Below are 12,456 nucleotides of genomic sequence, written 5' to 3'. Positions count from 1 at the left end.
ATTTAATACATTATTAGGCTTTTTTTTATGCTTATGCATGATAGTCAGGCAAATGAGACTTCACAAGCTGATGATCAATATTAGATTTGCATTTGATCAAAACTGTTGATGTTGGTTTTGTACCACTACATAACATATAGCAATTGAATACTTGATATGGGATATCAAACACTCAATTCCTCTATTCTGTACTGGTTTCAAATGTGAAGGGCACCAGTGATTTAACAAATAATTGATTATGTCTTGATACCATTCATCTGGGTGCACATCTTCCAATTCATAAACTTGCTGCACAAGTCCAGGCCCCTCTGATGCCATGGTCTGCGCCAACCGTTGCCCTCTGACCAATTTTATTGGTTGAATTTCTATGTCATATTCCTGGATAGTGGCGACCCACTCGCCTCTTCTTTCTCCAATTTCGTTTTGCATTAAGAGAGTCTTCACTGCTATGTCAGCCACAATTGCATGTACTTTGCTTCTCAATATGTAATGCCTGAACTTCTTCATTGCTTTTACCAAGGCATAAGCTTGTTTCTCCACATTTGGATAATTCAATTCGGCCTCCTTGAAAGGTGCACTCATGAATGCTATCGGGTGCTCTTCATCTACTTCATTCTTCTGTGTTAAAATGGCCGGACACGCATGATCAGAGGCAAAAGAGTATATATAGAATGGCCTCTCATAATCTGGGCTTACTAGAATTGGTGCGTTAACGATAACATGCTTTATTTCTTCAAATGCCTTCTTTGCTGCTGGAGTCCAATCCATCTTTGCATCTTTCTTTAACATGTCATTCATTGGCTTTACAATCTCAGCGAATGCAGATATGAACTTTCTCATGAAGTTGATCTTTCCAAAGAATGATTTGAGCTCTTTCTTGCTAGCTGGCACGCCAAGTTTGAAAATTGCCTCCACTCTCTTTGGATCTATCATGATACCCTTTTCTGAAATTACATGTCCCAAAAGTTTCCCCTCGGTGACTCCAAACATACATTTCGTCACATTCAAAGAAACTCCAAACCTTCTACATCTCGTGAAAACTTTCCTCAAATCCAGAATGTGATCCTCTCTGTTGTTTGAAAATACCGTTATGTCGTCCATGTAAATGATAATGCACTTGTCTTTTAAGTCCTTGAAAGCATAAACCATGGCTCTTTGAAATGTTGCACCGACTCAGGCCAAAGGGCATCCTCCAGTATGCAAATGTTCCCCACTTCGTGGTGAAAGTTGTCTTCAATCTATCTTCAACAATTACTTGATTGTACCTCGAATATGCATCCATAAATGACATCATTTGTGCTCCATTGACAATTTGCAGGACATCATCTAGTGTTGTCAATGGATAATTATCCTTTTTTGATGCTCTGTTCAAATTCCTGAAATCAACACAACCTTATTTCTCCGTTTTTCTTCCTAACTGGGACAAGATTGGCGACCCATATTGAATGCCTTACTGGGAAGATGATCTACACATTTAGCAACTTCTTTACTTCTTGGAATATCAATGGTTCTAACAAAGGATTGACTGGTCTTTATCGCTGCCTGAATGGCTTACTTCCTTCCTTCAGTGGAATTGTATGTGTGATGATGGAAGGATCATATGTTTTCAAATCTTTATATCCCCAAGCAATTACATTTGGGATTCCTTCATCAAACTCAGTATATCTGCCTTCTCCTTAGGTGTGCAAACTTTCCCAATATAAACTATTTTGGGACAATCCTCTTTTCCCAAATTTACTTTTTTGCATTCATCATCCCCAGTGGGTTGATATTGCACTTTGTTGAATTGGTCCATGTCAAATATTCTTTCTAGCTCAATCATTCCCTATGGAATAGTATTTGTCTTCAAGCTCATAACTCCTAAGTCGATTTTTGCTTCTTCATCCACTTCACCATCGATGATTTGTGCTGCAAAGACATCTGAATTAGTCGAGGATATGTCTATCATCTTCAAACACTTGGAAGTTCTTGACATTATCTAGTATTGATGGGACCGATGCTAACTCAACTCTGAATTTCTTCAAGCCATCCAACTTAATTGGTGCTAGTGAGCTTGCAGTTTGTGCAAGGGCATTAGCCACCTAATTATTTTCTCTATAGCTAAACTTGATATTGAAGGCATCGAAGTCCTCTATCAAATCCCAAACTCTGTTTCTATATCTCTTCAATCGCTTGTCATGGCAAGTGAACTTCTGCTTTATCTGCTCAATTACTAAATATGAATCTCCAAGTGCATGAAGTATCTTGGGGCCTTTCTTGATAGCACACAACAAGCCTAAAATCAAAGCTTCATATTCTGCCATGTGAATTGCAATCTATGTGCCTCCAAATATGTTGCCCTTGTCAGGCTAACTAACTCAAATCCGGCTCTAGCCCCTTGCTTAGTTTTGGAACCATCGAATCTTAGAGTCCACACTCCATCACTTTCTTGATACTCCTTTTGGGAATTCTTGGACTTGTCTGTTTCAATACCTTTCTTCATTTCCGAGTTGGGTGGTGTAATTTGCTTCTTTGTTTCACCCATCATGCTACTTTCTGCTTCATCAACTTGTAAATTTTCAACCCTCTATTTGCCATGTTGATCATCTTGTTTTAGTGCCCCTGGGATTCTCTTCTCTACTTGTTCTAAGGCAACTATGCACAAGGAGCAAGATAATTCTGAATGGAAAGCATTGTGGATTCTGCACCTGTTGGGCAATAATAAGTCCCTCACTGATTTTGATTACTGAACTCTCCTCCTTGTTGTATAGTTCTAGTTACAAAGTTCTTAAAATTCTCGAACATGACTTCACCATAGTTTGATGAAGTGTTTGGATCCGACTCAATCAAGATCTCTGTGGAATCCCCCCCTTCACTTATGATATTCATTGTCAACACTTCTGTCTTCTTTGGTCTATAGGTGTTCATATTTGTTTCTACAAATGATATTTCATTTGGTTCCCCATACTTGGTAACCATCAATCTCATCCTTGGGGTGCTATCGATTCTGATTTGGTTGGCCAGTCCTCTCCATGGGAGCCGCATGTGAGAAAAGTCAGTTGCCATGTATCCGTTCAACCTTCTAGCCCAATCTCTACTTGGGATCAATCCATAGGTATTGGCCACATCTACCACTGAAGTATCTACGATATGTTCCATCCTCGGATCAGATGCCAACTGCATATGTATGTTGTGTAGCTCACCTACCACTGGCACTTCTGTCTTATCCAATTGAGTTACCTTTCTGTTTGATCCCAAAGGCGTGATTCCCAAACTTCTACAAATATTCAAAGGCATGACATTATCTGATGCTCTTGAATCTATCAAACAATTATGGAGAAGCTTTCCGAATATCTTCATTGATAGCAGGAATGGGGCTGGCTCATCTTTCCCTTGATAATATACCATTGGTGTCTTATGTACTTGCTTCGGCTTCACTTCGAAATCTGTCAGTTGCACTACTTCTTTCTTCACCCTTTCCTTATTATTTATTGAGTCTTGACTTTTTTGAGCTTGTGGTGCTGCCGAGCTTGATCGTTGAGCCACATAAATTGGTTGAGGCCCTAGCTGTCTGTTGAACTCACTAATGTTGCCATATGCAATCCCTTGTGTAGAGTTCTCTATTTCTCCATATGAAATCTCTTGAGATGAATTCATCATGTTCCCTCCTGGAATGTCTTGGATTACATGTATTGAGTTAGGAGGAGGCCTCCCTTGAGTATGCGTTATTGCACTTTGATTGTGAGTCCCCTTGTGATTTGTTATCCTCAAGTTGTCAAGGAATGTATCTCTAATCTCCATTATCTTCAACAATTCAAACAAAGGGAGATTGATTTTGATCTTCTTCATCTCCTTTATTACACTTTGTCCTAATCTTATCAACTCATCATTAATCACGACATTGTTTCCTGTTCTTCCTTTATTTGCTCCTTGTGTTGATTGGATATTCTGTGATCTTCAAACATCTTGATTGTTCTGTTGCGTACTTTGTTGGGAACTCTGTGTTCCACTTCTGCTGTTATGGTTACCATGTCTGTACTCGGGTGCATCCCTTGAAGAATTTGGTACGTTACTTGCATTGGGGGGTGGAGGTGTATTGAAATTGTTTGGAGGTATGGAGGACGTGAAGGGTCCATCATTCCTCTTATTGTTTCTCTGATAAAACCTTGCATTGCTAGCCGGTTGTTGAAATGTTTGGTTCCCACCTGTCCCTTGAACTAGAATGACGTCGCTCAAAGGTGGGAAAGAATCTGACCCATTGTTATACCCATTTTGGTCTATTGCCTCGCTAACTAGCCTGTTGGTTGACGCAGGAGGAAATCTTCCTTGGTGTTCTTCATATGATTCAAATTCTGATGGAAATGAAATCTCCTCAAAAGTCAAGCATTGATCATATCCCAAGGACGGGACAATTTCATACCCTGTGACGTTAATATCTTCTTGGTTGTTTGACTCATCTATTATGTTCTGAAACAGGTTGGATGCCCTCTTGAACTCAGCACATCCTAACTTCGAATGTTGATCAGTCTCATGGAATCTGCAATATTTGGACACGGCGGACTCAACTAGAAATATTCTATCCACCGGTCTACTATCCACTGAGGCTTGATTATCTAGTGGCGACACCACATTTCCATTGTTTGGGCCTGTGTTCCACGTCCTCTTTTGGTTAGACTGATTGTTATATCCTTGGTCCTGTGGTTGGCTGTTACCTTGGTAATTGTTATTTTGATAGTTCCTTTGATAACCACCACCTTGGTTGTTTCTTTGATAGTCTCTACCCTGATAGTTCCTTTGGTCTCTATCTTCTTGATGATTTCTTTGATTCCCTCCTTGATAACCTCCGCCATGATTTTGATAATTGCTTCCTTGATTACCTCCTTGATTGTTCCTCTGGAAAGATTGGAGTTGATTGTTTTGATTTCTCAAATAAGTAACTTCTGTAGATAGCTTCTTGACTTGCTCGATCAATTCCTTCATTTCATCCTTTTCCTCTTGCGTTCTTGTGGATGAACTTGCACTTTTCAGATAAACTGGCGTTGATGGTGGTGCCTAAGACAACAGAGGTCCCGGATGTACCATCAACTGATTTGTAGGTGCTTGGAATGCAAGCTATGGAACTGGATTATTCGGATACCTAGCACTTGGAGGTTCCATTCCTTGTTGGCCCAATTGCTTCCCTAATTCAATTGCTTTAATGTAAGCCTCATTCAACGTTGTGGGAGCAAGATTTGCCATCCTTGTAAACATAGCTGTTTGACTATCTAAGGCACTGTAATATGCTTCTAAAGCGCCTACCTCCGTCATTGTGTAAGGGGCTTGCAATCTCATGTAGGCCTTGTGGAAACGGTTGTTGAAGGAACTTATTGACTCTTTATCTTGTTTCCTAATATCCACAAACATCCTATGCAACTCCAATGGTGTGATGGGTATGCCAAATTTTGCAATAAAAGCTTCTCTGAGCTGAACCTATCCTATTATAGATGACGCCGGCAGATTGACAAACCAGTAGTAAGGGTCTTCCCCCAACGAATAAGGGAAAAGCCTGCATGCTACATCCTCATTTTGAATCCTTCTGTTGCACAATGCATCTTCGAACACTTTGATATGCTCTTTTGTTGTACGATTAGGGTCATTAACAAAGAACTTGGAGTAGAATACTGCCGGATTCTTTGGTAAATCATGATATTGTTGGAATGAAATGGGTGAGGCATTGTTCTGAATCCATGATGGTTGAGCCATCATTGGTTGATTGGCTTGAGCTTGACCCAATTGACTACTTGAGGGGCTAGCTAAATTTGAGGTATCAGCTACCCAGCGGATTATTGATTTCTTATGAAATTCTAACACAAGTAGATCCTCTTCTTGGTGTGGTGTAGACCTTAGTATCCTCTACCTATTATCAGATTGCAGTTTCTCAAACCTTTCGGGGGAAAAAAACCCAATTCTTCTATCCAGCTTGACTACAATTCAGACCTGATTGATTTTCTAATTTGAGTTTTCCTCAACAGTAGCCCGAGCTTGTCTTCGTGCTTTCCTTTCTCTTTCAAGCTTCCTTTCTAGTTCTCTTTGGCGTTCCAACCTTTTTTGAATTCTCCTTTCAATAGCTCGTGCTTTCCTTTCTTCTTGATTCAATACGTCAATAGTGTCCAGATACTCTCTAGTGCTTTCACTTTCCTCCCAAGCAGTTGAGCACAAACTGGCTACAATATGGTCTTGGAGCGTTCCCCAAGTTGCTCTAGGTTGATTCGATCTAGGAAGCACCATTCTTCCTCATAGTTAAATACCGACGAGTCCTTAAACGAAACACTTTCAGACCCTCCTTCTAGCGCCAGATAATGTTGATGTGGGTTTTGTACCACTACATAACATATAGCAATTGAGTGTTTGATACCGCATATCAAGTATTCAATTGCTATATGTTATTTAGTGGTACAAAACCAACATCAACAAAAACTTGGCAATATAATTACTCTGCCTTTTTTTACAGATATAATGTTTCAGTATCATGACCGTGGTCTGGTATATTACCAAACATTAGAATAAAATGAATTGAATTTCAATTGCTTGGTATAAACGATTCATGGCTGCTTGAATTCTAATTGCTTGCTTTGTGTGAGATCTGGCAATTATTGGGAGAAGAGGCCCAAAATGTAATTTTATATTCAGATATAGTACAAGGAATATTTTTACCTGCTTGCTGTAAAACTGTAAATCTTAAATAACCACTGATTCTTTTGACTGATTGACTCAAGGATCCACTCTTCTTGATAAGACATTTTGCTCCAGGGACCTGCTTACCCTCCAAGGAGTGCAGTGGTTTCCTATCTTGCTTCTATCTTAGCATTCGTTGTAATCCTCACTGGATTCTATATGGAAGTTCGTGGAACAATCTTTGCTTATTTAATTGATTTGAACCAGCAAGTTTTGTTCTTCACTTCAAAAACTTCATTTTGGTAAAACAAAATTAAAATACCAACTGCTTATTGTTAAAGGGATTATATTGACTGTCAGTGTCTGCCTATTAGCTTCTTGTTCAAATATCTATCTTCTGGCATATACCAGCTGTTTTTTCACGTTAGAAAAGCTTATGAACTACTTATAATTGATCAGAGAAGTTGGCTTCTCAAATGTGATCTATTTCAAGGGAGAACCTTAGAAACATTTATCTCAGATATTAATTTGGGCTTTGGCAGAAGCAACTAATACTTTTGTGACACCTTTCTCCTCAACTAATGCCAATAATTGCATCACATTTAACTTATTGCAGTAATAATATAGTAAATATTCATCTAACAATATTATTACTGCAATTATTAGTCAAAGAATTCCAACTAGTGATTTATAAATGTCAACATTTTAATATTATTATTACAATTTACAACAATTTCAACTTTAAAACAAAGCACTATGGCAGGAACATGATGTAGCTGTATCCTCGTGTTAAAAATTTAAGATGAGGGATTAAACTCTGAGAAACTGTTCCAAAGCCGCATGTTTGGTTGCTGTAGATGAATATTTTATCTAAATGTTTTCTAATACTTTTCATTTTGCACGTTTTTAAATATTTCAGGACAGGCAATCTGGTGATGATGAAGCAATGGCTTTAGATGAAACATTTTGTACTGCATTAGAGTATGGGTTGCCACCAACTGGTGGATGGGGAATGGGAATAGATCGTCTTGCTATGATTTTGACAGACTCCCAGAATATTAAGGTCAGTTCTGTTTGCTTCATTGTTCATTTCTGAAGATGCATAATTGATAGAAGAACTAATAACTGTACACCATTTTCAGGAAGTTCTGCTCTTCCCTGCAATGAAACCTCAAGAAGATAATTCCTCCAAAGGTTAGTTTTTGTTTATAAATCGTGGTGAAGCTACTGAGGCTTTACTAATTGTTTCTGAACATGAAAGCGAATTTATTGTTCAGTGTGTTGGATGCCAATTTATTTGTAAACTTACAATTGGAAGAACTTTTGGCTCCAATATAAGTTCTGTAGTGGAAAGTTGGCTTTCTTTTGGTTTGTGATAATTCTTACTTTTAATTGAATGGCATTCCTGTAGTGCTGCTAAAGTGATGATTGAATGCTATATAGAATTTGTTCCTGTCTTAAGGGTGAAAGCAATTGGAATACAAGGTGAAATATAAAGGAAGCTCTTTAGATTGATGCCATCTAGACAATAGTTCTTTAACTTGGACTTAGCTCAGACTTGGCAAGGCCGACTTGACGTGTGACTCAACCACACAAGCATATCAGAATGTGATAAATGTCATTTTCTTTTTCAATTGAGATTGCAAATACTCATGGAAAGGCCTATGTGAAAGCAAATTTTCTTCTGCAGGTGTAGGACAGTAGCTCCATTGATAGTGACTAGGATGTTTGACCGTCATTCAACTGCTATGCCGAATCAAATGTATCTAGGATTGTGTTGGGTTTAATCCCTTGAAAGTCATGGATTACTTTCCTCATTCTGTCAGGCAGCAAAGGTTTTTGTAAAAGTTTCATTCATATATGTTAATGGCTGCTTTTACCTATCTATAATGTATAGTGAACCCAGGGAAAACTCATATCCAAACTGACAACTTAGGTTTTAGTGTATATATATATATATATATATATATTGGTAGGACCTAACCTATACACATTTTAATATTCAAAGTGACAGTTAGCAATTCAATAAATAAGAATATAGTCAAATTCTAAGTGATGTGAATTTGAGTAAACTACGGAGAAAACTCCATAGTTAAGTGTGCTCAACTGGAGGTAGTACTGGGGGGGTGACCTCTTGGGAAGTCTCGGTGCTTCACCTCTGTGAGCATCACCTAGATCCAAGGAGTGCTAAGTGTTCCATTTATTCTCATGATAGATGGATTCGTATGAATTACTATTCCTGAAACATGAGTCAGTGAGTTTGACTCAAAAACTACACAGTTAAACCCTGATAGCAATATAACAATGTCAAACCAGTTAGTCTGGTGGAACTTGTGCCCAATGCTCTACCCAAATGTAATATACATGGGAAACAATTGATTTTGATGATACAAGTTCACAGAGTGGCCTTTGAATCTAATCCTGATTTTAATCTAGGCTGTAACACCAACGTGGGGGTATGTCGGACCTTGGGACAACTTTCAGGTGTGGGAAAAAATGGCCTCAATTTTGGGACGGTGGGGGTACGGGGGCATTGCATACTATACATAAATAGTTCTTGAAATGGTAATTATGAAATGACATGTCAACTTTCCGTCATGCCCAAAAATTGGGGCAAAAACACAAACAATTTATTTTATTTTTAAACTTAATAAACACATGATTAACACCTACTAAATTGAATATGTTACGGCAAGCTGAAAAAGAGACTGAAGTGAGTTTCGGTTGTATTTTATAATGATGCAGAGTCTACATCTCAACCCTATCACACCATGACGAAACCTTAGGAATTAGTGACTTTAGGAACACTTAGTTCGAGTTACACAATTTGGTTGACTAAACCATGTTTAAGATGTGACATCAAATTCGAGGGGACATTAGGGTTCCATAGTTCTTGGATTAAAGTTGAATCAATATGTTTGACTAATTACCCAAGACACATTAGGTTTGACATGATTCCATAAAGTCATTTCATTATGTCGGACAATTACCCTAGGTGAACTAATTCTGCACCTCCTAGGAAGTGATTCGGAATCTTAATACTGGTTCCCAATTAATCATAATTTAATGATAAAACTAATTAATACATTTAAATATTCATCATGCAAATACCTACGTTGCACATTTCATCTCTACAACACCTTCCTATTTCACTATCCCGATCTAACTCTAACTTTACACCTAAAGTTTGAAATCCTATAATAATTTTACATCTCATTTAAAAAATAAATTATATTCTAAATATAAATCTGAACTTTCAAATGTCGCATAAAAAGAAATATTTAAAAAAAATTAATGAACAAACTATAACATTAATCTCCTAACTATCTAACTAACCTTACTAACTAGAATTACTTTATATCCTAACACTTTCATTTTAATTCAATTTAATATGTAAATAGGAACACAATCATTTTTTATAAAAACCTATTTACTAACACTAAAGATCTTACACACATGGTAGAGGATAATGAGCAAGTGGGTGGAATAAGGATAAAGGAAGGAGTGTAAAACAATTTTTTTTTAAAACCCTTTTCAACTTCTGCCAAGTCAACATACCAGGTACGCATGGCAAGGACGATGTCATCAAATCTTCACCAAGGACAACGAGGATGAGCGGCCCAATGGGAGAGCTGCTCCAAAATGCATTTAATGTGGATTGTGTTGGAAGGTAGAGATATTTGCAAGATGGGGTCTTTGCCTTTTTTGGTAAAGTGAAGGGCATGTCGCCACATGCATATACTTAGGGTATTTTAAGGTTAAAGTGGTGAGGTGGAGGTGGGACCCACCGGGTGTCGCTTTCCCATTCACTTACTTTTTAAGAGTTTAATTCGTTAATTGTTTTAATTAAAATTGGTGTCCACTAATTTATGTCTACCCTTTCTTACTTAGCATTTGGGTTTGCACTAACAATAAAATATGATAGGTGAAATATCCTAATGAGAGGAATATTGAAAGAATATTCTCTGTCACAAAAGAGAATTAAAATCTCCCCCATACATTCTCCAGAGAGCATTTTGGCTCTCCCAAATAGATGGAAATGATAAGTTTTCCTTCTTTAATAGTATTAGATTTCCTCTTAGAAATTTTATAGTGTCATAGGGTATAATGTTTTGTTCATTCTATTGAGTGGATTGTAGGTATAATTTTGATGTTTAATTTTGCATCCAAGTTGGGAGTATTTTTAGGTAGTTTACATATTATGCACCATAAGGTAAAATTCATTGATTTAATAGAACTTATACAAACTGAGGTTTTAATATGCAAGTAAGATGGATGTATCTAAATCAAACATCCACATCATTGATTACTCTCGAGCACAATAAATTAAATCCAAGATTTCGTGGAGAAAGTAGAGAGTTTTCAACTTGAACTTTATGCAAAGCAATATAATTGAAAGTACGGTATGATTTACAATCTAATAACACTTAGATCACATAACTTGCTTATTTCATACAATATCTGAATTCCTATTTATCAATATTGAAGTTACAACATTTAATCCATTTCTTTCGTAATCATTCTCAACATGGATATACAATACAATAGGTGGTATTACAATGGAGAATCCTCCAATAACATGACATCAAGAACACCAATAGTGCCCCAAGAAAACCAGGATTGTTCCATCATGAGAACCTATCTAGACAATTTGCAAAATAGAAAGAACAACTATGGAGAGCTTACCTCCCATCCTAGGTCTCGAAAGGCCACCCATCGAGTTAGGAGAACTAGTAATTGACTAGGTGACATTCAAAGACCAATCACAATGACATAACTCATCATATAATTACCATCCAAGGTATGCACAACAGGTTTCATAATGAGCCTATGACCAGGGAGAAGGTGGATTTTTCTAGGTAGGAGATGTCACTCAAGAGCACAAATCATATGCCTTCTTTCAAGGCTACCAAACCACATAAACTTCAATTTCTTTCTCTCCTTATTTCCCAAAAACAAACTCAATTTTGCATTGACAGGCAAGGGCCCATAACACCTTGCTTTCTCCCTTTCCTCAACATGGGAAGAGACTCTGCATTGATTTGAGGTCCAACTAAGCCCTTCCCTCGTACATGACCACTTATGCCCTATCCGAGGGTGAGTAATGCCAACACACCCTTCATAGTTTTCCCAACAAAACAAGAGAAGAAACATGAAACAAAGCAAGTAAAATCCCACAATGCCCATTCCTTACATGATACAAGACACACATACTATAGTATGCAAGAATTTTATACATACAAGCAATGAACAAAAAGGCATAACCATGGCAATGGAGAACCTACCTTCACAAAGGTTATGTCAATGAATTTTGAGTCTCCTTGCAAATTCCAAACTTGACTTCTCTAATGTAGAGAATGAGTGAACAACCCTCAACTCTTCAAAGGGACTTTAAATAGCCTCTAAACTTATCTACCAAAATAACAGTAACTCCAAACTTGACTTTAAGCCTCCTATGGTCTTCTCACTTCCCCCTATCATCAAGACAACCTTTTGAAAGAGTGAAAACTTGGCTAACCTTATGAAGATGATCCATTTTTGCAACAAAGAGAAATTGGGATATTTTAGGGGTCATAAATGTTTTTGATCAAGGAAAACAGGTTTTACAGGGACTTGAAACTCGAAAGTTTTATAGCATAAAAGATAAGACAATAAAGTCCAACAAAACACGAAATAGCAACCAATAGCCAAAAAGAAACAAAAGGCCAGAGGCCAGGAGGCAAAAGCCAACTGCTAGACCGACAAGGAAAACCAAACCTAATGGTTCTCCTTATCCAGATCTTGCAGAGTTTCTACAGCTTCATTATCCTTTTGGTTGTCCGC

The 12,456-nt window shown here is 37.6% G+C and overlaps 1 pseudogene across 1 annotated transcript in view; it reads left to right on the top strand.

Annotated features, from left to right (window-relative positions):
* LOC149531684 (lysine--tRNA ligase-like) overlaps positions 1-12,456 on the top strand; it is a 61,240-nt pseudogene that overhangs the window by 29,548 nt on the left and 19,236 nt on the right. The window contains exons 11-12 of the transcript XR_016358479.1: positions 7,553-7,696; positions 7,776-7,827. The product of XR_016358479.1 is annotated as a lysine--tRNA ligase-like (transcript). The remainder of the gene's footprint in view (positions 1-7,552; positions 7,697-7,775; positions 7,828-12,456) is intronic.

The sequence above is a fragment of the Cupressus sempervirens genome, chromosome 11 (genome assembly GCF_028749045.1).
Source record: "Cupressus sempervirens isolate cs-2001-9-10 chromosome 11, ASM2874904v1, whole genome shotgun sequence".
In the NCBI taxonomy this organism is placed as follows: Eukaryota; Viridiplantae; Streptophyta; class Pinopsida; order Cupressales; family Cupressaceae; genus Cupressus; species Cupressus sempervirens.
The sequence above is the reverse complement of the archived record's forward strand: the minus strand, read 5'-3'. Positions and strand labels throughout refer to the sequence as shown.